At 37.6% G+C, this 8735-nt stretch overlaps 1 non-coding gene across 1 annotated transcript; it reads right to left on the bottom strand.

Moving 5' to 3' along the window:
* Window positions 1-7293: 7293 nt before the first annotated feature.
* Window positions 7294-7402, bottom strand: LOC116536545. The gene has a single exon (XR_004262697.1). It is a non-coding gene; the product is annotated as a U6 spliceosomal RNA (small nuclear RNA).
* Window positions 7403-8735: the final 1333 nt, after the last annotated feature.

Here is an 8735-nt window from a genome sequence, read left to right as displayed (position 1 = left end):
CTCAAAAAAAAAAAAAAAAAAGTGTAAAGCACCTCCCCTTTCACTCTCTTACTCCTGCTTTGGCCACGTAAGATGTGCCTCCTGACCAGGTGTGGTGGCTCACGCCTGTAACCCCAGCACTTTGGGAGGCCGAGGCAGGTAGATCACCTGAGGTCAGGAGTTTGAGACCAGCCTGGCCAAGTGGCAAAACCCCGTCTCTACTGAAAATACAAAAATTATCCGGGTGTGGTGGTGGGCACCTGTAATCCCAGCTCTTTTGGAGGCTGAGGTAGGAGAATCACCTGAAGCTGGAAGGCGTAGGTTACAGTGAGCAGTGCAGTCGGAGGTTGCACTGCACTAGCCTGGGCAAAAGAACAAAACTCCATCTCAAAATAATAATAGTAATAATCATGATAATGATAATGATATTCCTTCCCCTTCTGCCATGATTATAAGTTTCCTGAGGCCTCCCCAGAAAACTTATAATGGGGAGAAACTTTTAACTGTGCCTGGCTAATTATTTTAGTTTTTTTGTAGAGACAGGGTCTCACTCTCTTGGCTAGGCTGGTCTCAAAGTTCTGGTTTGAAGTGATCCTCCCACTTTGGCCTCTAAAAATGCTGGAATTATAGGCATAAGCCGCCACCACCTGGCCCATACTTGATTTTTTAAAAGTAGTTTCTCTCTGTTGTAATTACTATCTGTTTCTGTATATAATCGGGCTTTCCTACTAGATACCTTAACATATTAATAATAGCTATTTTATTTATCTGATTGCTGTAAATCTGGGTCATTTCTTTGGTTTTGTGGATTGCTTTAACTATTAACAATTGATAGCTTTTTTTTTTATTTGTGTGCCTTGTAGTTTCAATTGAATGATTCCATTGTGTGAAAAGAAATTACAGTTTGAGGTAAAGAGTATTTATGTCTGGAAAAGGACTTGCATCTTCTTTGATGAAGTTCTTGGCATGGAGAGTGGATTTAACAGAGTTAGTTGTTTATCTGGGCTTGGATTACTTTTCTTGGTAATGCTGTTCTAATGTAGCACTGGCTTTAAACCTTCCAGCATTTGGCTTCCTTTAGCTTGTGCTTCGTGTGGTTCCTGGGGACCTGAAGGATGTTCCTCAGTGCTTGAGTTGTGCTCTCTGGTTTTGGCAAAACGACCTGCGTAGCTGTGCCACACAGGGACTTTCTCTCCTAGCTCTTGACCAGCAGTACCTAGTACTGCATGTGAGTCTGTGCTAGATTTGTAATGGAATGATGGCATTTTTGTTTTGTTTTATTTTTCTGGTAAGTTTCAGGCAAGATTTGTGTACCTGTGCCTCAGGGGTGGGACTTTCTCTACATCCCTGTTCTTCTTTTTTCATCACAGCCAAACACTGCTTTCTATTTTTTGGTGGTCTTAGACAGGGTTTTCCTGTTCTTCCTCCAGCAATGACAGATCTCTTTGTGTTACAAGTGTAGGATGCTACTTTCAAGACAATTTCTTGCCTTTCCCCCGGTGTCTTAGTCCATTTGGGGTGGTATAACAGAATGCTATAGACTGGGTGACTTATAAACAACAAATTTATTTCCTGCAGTTCTGGAGGCTGGGAAGTACAAGGTCAAGGTAGCATCAGACTCAATGTCTAATAGGGGCTCCCTTCCTGGTTCCTAGATGGTCATCTGCTTTCTGCATCTCCACATTACCAAAGGGTTGAGTGCCATCTCTGGGGTCTTGTGAGGACACTAATCTCATTTCTGAGTGCATTACTATCCTGATCTAATTACCTCCCAAAGCCACCATCACAGTGAGGATTAAGTTTGAACATATGAATTTTGAGGAGATACAAACATTCAGTGTATGGCACCCAAGTAGAAGGACTTCTGCTTTTACTTCCATCTCACTGAGAATGGAGGCTGTGCCCTAAGGATGAGCAGCTTTTCTACTCTTTCCCAATAAAATGTTGGTTTTATTCTACTCCTATACCAGAAACAATGCATCTTTACCCATTTGCTGGGGGTGAGAGAGCTCATTGCACTTCCCTAGAAGATCAAGGTTTTTGTTTTGTAGGAAAGGACAGTTCAGGGAAGTAGGCACAGCTCTGGCCTGGCCACTAGTAACTGCCGGTCATCTTCTTTAAGCCTGTGCCACTGAGTAGCACTCTACCCTGTAAGCTGCTCAGCCTCCAGTCTTTCTTGTAGGTGCCTCATAGGGGTCTACGAAATAGAAAATGTGACTGTCAGCTTCCCTAAGTCTGGTTCTACCAGCTCTTCTAAACTTGCATGCTTGACAACACTTGGTATTGAAGAATTTATTAAGCTTTTGCTAAGTCGTTTTTATCCATTTATGTGTTGTATTCTCTGACATAGGTGAATAAGTTTGTGTATCTGTCTTTCTTTTTTTTAATAAGGCTTGCCCTTCTTTGGAATTCCATTTACTTGATTGTCTTATATCATGAATTGAATGTTCGTATCTCTGAAAATTTCACATGTTGAAACCTTAACCCCAACATGAGGGTATCAGAGGTAAGTCCTTTGCGAGGTGGTCAGGTAATGAGGATCGAGTCCTCATGAATAGGATTACTGCCATTATATGAAGAGATATGACACCTCGCTCTTCCTCTGCTTTCCATTTCTTGAGGACACAATGAAATGAGGGCCATATACAAACCAGGAAAAGTGTTCTCACTAGAGACTGGATCTGTCAGCATCTTGGTCTTGGACTTCTCTGCCTCAGTCTATGGTATTCTGTTAAAACAATCCTAATGGACTTAAGATGCCTTGCAATGTCAGCTCTATGATGGGCCCAAGAAAAATTAACATATTTTGTAGGTTATATGGCTTTTCATGAGGTTTAGGAAAAGAGCAAAGTTTTGCATCTTTCAACATCTTTAAAGAAAAGTAATGTTGAAGTGAATGGCAGTACTTTGGCAGTTCTTAGCAAACTTTGGAAACCATGTTTTCACTGTTTCTCTAGCCCAGGGTCCCAGTTTATCCCCTAAAGCTTTTGCTCCCCCCTGCTTTTTTTTAAAAGTCTTGCCAGAAGAAAGACTGCCCAGATGGTGAGTGGTAAATGTAGAGGAAGCCTCTGTGCCTTATATAGCCCAAACTATAAACTTGTAAAGGCCCTGAGTTTGTAATTACTTAAATCCATTTTATTAAAAATGTAGATATAAAGTATTTTCTTTCTATTTTGGACAATATACTGGGTGGCTAGCATATCAGTAAAATTACAAATAGGATAACTGCAAAAAAAGAAAAGATGGGAAAAAAAAAACAGGAAAGGTAGGTGCTGACTCAGCCTCACTTACATGATGCAGAAGAATTTGGGTAGTGAAACCATTAGGTTAGGCAATTCTCTCTCTGTCATCACTTTCACACGTGTTAGAGAAAGGGATGGTTTGGTAAAATATGTTTTCAACCAGAAAATGTGACAGTTTTTGAGAAAAGATATCTGATATTTAACTCCATAAATGTATAGATAAATATAAGCGACATTTATCCCTCTTAATATGAATAACACACACGGAGCTGGATTTTCTCCTGCAAAAGACAAGTTTTACATTTTACGTGAATTTGTGAACTCTCTGCAACTAGACATGGTGGGCACTTGATTTCCGAGACAATGTGTTGGCGATGAGAATCCCGTATCTGCCAAATCTATTTGAACTTGTTGCCTTGTTCTGAATCTTTGCTAGATCATTTGGCCTCTCAGCCACACTTCTCAAATCTTAGAAATGAGAGAGTCATGTAAATGTTAAACTCGGGCCAGGCGCGGTGGCTCACGCCTGTAATCCCAGCACTTTGGGAGGCCGAGGCGGGTGGATCACGAGGTCAAAAGATCGAGACCATCCTGGTCAACATGGTGAAACCCCGTCTCTACCAAAAATACAAAAAATTAGCTGGGCATGGTGGCGCGTGCCTGTAATCCCAGCTACTCAGGAGGCTGAGGCAGGAGAATTGCCTGAACCCAGGAGGCGGAGGTTGCTGTGAGCCGAGATGGCGCCATTGCACTCCAGCCAGGGTAACAAGAGTGAAACTCTGTCTCAAAAAAAAAAAAAAAAATGTTAAACTCAGTCTGAAAGAAGAACTCTTGAAAGGGCAACCGGGAGACTGACAGCAGAGCCAAGAGGCCAAAGGAGGTCATACTTACTTATTTCCTTATCTAAATGGATTTTTTACATCAGAACTTCAGGTCTCTTCACACTGGATGGGGAAGCCCTTCAGCTTATTTTTAGAAAGCCAGCTCTATCAATGCACCATTAGGGGGAATTTTTTCTTACAACACCTGCCGTGTGAAACGCTGGGCTTGGATTATCACCAGGATTTCTGTGTTTCACGTATATTCTGCCTATATTACAGCAAATCAACTTTTATAAAGGGATCGCCAAGACTATGGGAGCAAGCAAATTCTCCTTGGCAAGTATTTCTAATTATCAAAATGTTCCAGATAAGTGATTACTTCTCTAAGAAAGCACTAAATGTGAGCTCATATGAAGAGGTTTGTGTCTGTAGAATGGAAGGAATTTTTGTTGATCATTTAGTTTTCCTGCTGACTAAAGATCTCTAGGACTGATTATGCAAACTCTATTTTGATATCTCCTGCTGTGAACTGACCTTAAAAATTCGGTGTAAAAATATTAGCCTCCTTTGAGTGGAAATTAATAGAAATGTTATTCATTGCTCTTATGCCATCTTTGTTCTTGTCTGTTATCTGCTCTTATACCATCTTTCTAAGTAACTGAAAATAAAATCCTTCTTCAAATACAGACATTTAATAGCAAGTATTACACAACATAGTCCTGTAAGCTCTACTAATTCTTGGCTTTATCAGTTTTTTTTTTTAGGATGTAAGACTGTACCAAAGATGGTAGATTCCCTGAAGGGAAATGCAGCAAATGCAATATGATTACAACAGTAGGACTCAGCTGCTTTTCTAGTTAGACTTGGGTGGGCAGCCATCCCCGATGTAATGCCTGGACAGAGGTCTCTATAGAAATCAAATCAAGGGTGCCATTCTTATAGGTAAAATTTGAAAGGCTGGTTAGATTCTTAAACTTAAATCTTACAGCAGACTAAATGCCTCTTAACATATTTTTGGCCTCTATTTGAAAAAATCACTAATCACTAATTTCAACCATGAAAATCTATTTCTAATATTATTTTGTTAACCTAAAAAGGCTATGGTGTTGATTGGCCAGTAAAGATACTTAAAGCACTTGTAGTAGCCACCTCTAGCACGTGTCCCTTTAATTATGCCTTGATTCATGTTCATTTCACATTATTCATCTCTCTGTTTCAGCCAGTGTCTGTCATTGAAAACAGAGAAGGAATTTGTGGTGGATAAAGGGAAGGCTTGCAGGTCACAGTTACTCTGGGCAAAGGTAGATTGAGGTCAGCTCTTTAGAGTGGGGATTTCACTGGATCTTCTGAGGAACCTGCACTTTCCCTATTACTCTAATAAATGAAGAAATTTGGGGACTTTATTACCTTTGAACAAACTATATAAGTCATAAATACATCTTTTTGATATAAGAGAATACTAAAAGCAAAAACAAACTATTAGCTCTCTAGCCTAAAATCTCATTTGGAGAAGGTGGGGCATACAATATTGATCTGTATCTTCTACAGTTCAACCTCTTTGAATCAGTCTCATAAAAGCAGACCTGGAACTATTTTTGGTGTATTATTTTAATGAAAGAGACAATACAAACTCCTACTAGAGACTTGGTAAAAAGAATCACATTTAAGTTTTTTTCTGGCCTCCATAAAAATTCAAATTAATTTCCTGTATAATCTACATCTGCTGGGATATACAGAAGTTAAAAAAAAAGAAAAAGAAAAAGAAAAAAAACCTCTCAAAGAAAGATTTAACTGTGTTCAACACACTAAACTTACATAAACCAGGACGTGGCTCAATCTATTTTGAAAGGATTTTCAGCGTTAAAGGTTAAAACAAAAAGCAGCCTCTAGTTAACCTTCAATTAACCATAGCTGCCTGGCACTTTCTATTAATCAAGATTTTACTCCTTCTCGCATTATTTTTATGACATCCAATTTTATTTGGTTTCTTCAATATATTTCTCAGAGGTGAAATAGCTCTATTTTATGGATGAAAATCGAATCAAAATGTGGAAGGCTTACTGTGACCTTCATAAAGTCATCTCCCTGAAGTTCTTTTCTTATTTTTAAAATGGCAATAATGAGGTCTACTCCACTGTGCTGTGTACCAATGGAATGAAATCGTGCAGAGAGAGACAAGGCAGTATTGCAAAAACTAAAGGTTTTGGAGTCAGGTAGATAGAGTTTTCACCACATAGGAGCTACGTGACATTGGGCAAGGTATGGACATTTATAAGCCTCAGCTTCCTTATGAATAAGATAAAAACATAAATCCTCATGTTAGATGAGGTAATATTTGTAAAGGTCTTGGCATATAAAAGACAAAATAAAGTAGCTTTTTTTTCAATTGAGAGAAGACCCTACACATGACTACAAAAAAAGTATGAAAATCAAAAATGTATTGTGTGTTTCAATATTATCTTTTGTCTTTCTGGAAATGTTTATTTCTCTATAGTCAATATCCATATCATAAACATGTATTGTATGACTGCCCCTCTTGAAACATTCTTAGTCTATTTTTTTTTAATCCTGCTTAAGGATAAAGTTAGGCTTCTGTGAGACCTTGTGTCACATTTTTTGTTCCTTTCAAAGTAGCAAAAGAATTTAGCTATTGGGAGGAAAAGTCATAGTTGTATTTTAAAGCAGTGGTTCTTTGAATCAGATTTACCTGGGAGGCTCTTAAATAATCCCGATCTAGGCCTCCATTCCTGATTCAGTAAATCTGAAGTATATCACTGTAATTTGTATTTCCCTAAGTGATTGAAAAAATTCTCTGTAATCATGGTAAAATAAATACACAGCATAAAATTTACCATCTTAACCAAAAGTGTGCAGTCAATGGTGTTAAGTAAATTCTCATTGCTGTGCAACACTACCATCCATTTCCAGGACACTTATCTTGCAAAATGGAATCTGTATATACATTGAACAATAGCTCCAGTTCCCCTGTCCCCAGCCACAGACAACCACTATTCTATTTTCCATTTCTATGAATTTAGTTATTCTAGGTTCCTCATATAATTGGAAACACACGTTATTTATTCCTTTATGACTGCCTTATTTCACTGAACGTCATGAATTCAAGGTTCATTCATGTTGTTGCATGTGTCAGAATTTCCTTTGTTTTTAAGGCTGAATAATATTTCATTGTATGTGTGGATCACATTTGCTTTATCTGTTTATCTGAAGATTACTCTTCCCCAAGTCATTTTTTAAATATTAAATATTTCACAAATTTGCATATAATTTTTGCACAGGTGCCATGCTAATTTTCTTTTGTATCATTCCAATTTGGGTACATATACTGCCAAAGCCAAGCACCCCAAATTATTTTTGAAATCACTGATAAGGCAATTTTTCCAGATGAACATTGATGGGATATTAACTCAATCTAACTTGGTGACCAGTATTTTTTAAAGACATAGAATAGAAGAATATAAAACTGGTAAAAATTGTAATAATACGGAAATGTATTATTTTAAATATTTTGTTTCTGTATGTGTATTTCTGTGGGAGACAGGAGTTCCGTGGACTAAATCAGAAGATACTAGCTGTTCTCAGTTTAAAAAGTATAAAAGCCACCTGTCCAGAGAAATAGAATACAGAATCTAGTTGGACGATATATAAATTAACATAATGTTCTCAGCTCAAATATGCTGTAGAGATACTATAGTCATGATTTTATTTTTAAGATGCTGAGAATAAGATTGAGAATAGCCTTCTGTAGAGTGATGTGGACTCCAGGCCTCACCATGGAAGTCTGAGTGTTGCTTATTAATGAACCCTTTTCATAACATTGTATTAGGAGTTATATATGAATTTTGTATCCTTTTGGTACACTAAGCTTTTATAGACTCCAGAATTAGATAAAGAATTGCTAACAGCAGTAATGAAGAGGTGTGAATGCCACCAGCAATTCAGGATTCTGTTCCAACTCAGGAAACATACTACCCCAATCAAAGTTAATTTCCTCCCCCTTTGGCATTTTTCTCAACCATATGTAGTTTTAAAATTATTGTGGTGACTTCTATCACTCTTTTGAAAATATACAGGATGTATTTTTCTAAGATAAATATAATTTTACTTAGTATGTTTTCTGAAATAATAGCACGCAATATGTATCAGAAAATAAGGCAATTATGTAACTGTGAACTGTATTTGATTCTGCCAGATTTTATGAAAGATATATGTTTAACATATGTAAATGTTTATATTAAATCATATGGAATATAATTTTCATATGCCTTTTAAAATGGAATTCCTGTTCTTCCTGAGGAAAGTGATTTCCAAAGTGTCTTAGATTCCTGTGTATGATTCCACTTCAAATTCTCTGTAATTTGCATCATCCTGTACCATTTGACCCAGCAATCCCATTACTGGGTATCTATAAATCATTCCATCGTAAAGATACATGCAGGCATATGTTCACTGCAGCACTATTCATAATAGCAAAGACATGGAATCAACCCAAATGCCCATCAATGATAGACTGGATAAAGAAAATGTGGTATATATACAACAGGGAATATTACGCATCCATGAAAGGGAATGAGATCATGTCCTCTGCAGGGACATGGATGGTGCTGGAAGCAATTGTCCTTAGAAACTAACACAGGAACAAAAAACGAAACATCGCATGTTCTCAGTTATAAGT

This window comes from Sapajus apella, unplaced genomic scaffold, assembly GCF_009761245.1.
Source record: "Sapajus apella isolate SASKATOON/1434 unplaced genomic scaffold, GSC_monkey_1.0 scaffold101, whole genome shotgun sequence".
Taxonomy (NCBI): domain Eukaryota; kingdom Metazoa; phylum Chordata; class Mammalia; order Primates; family Cebidae; genus Sapajus; species Sapajus apella.
Note: the sequence above shows the minus strand (reverse complement) of the source record. Positions and strands in the feature narration are given on the sequence as shown.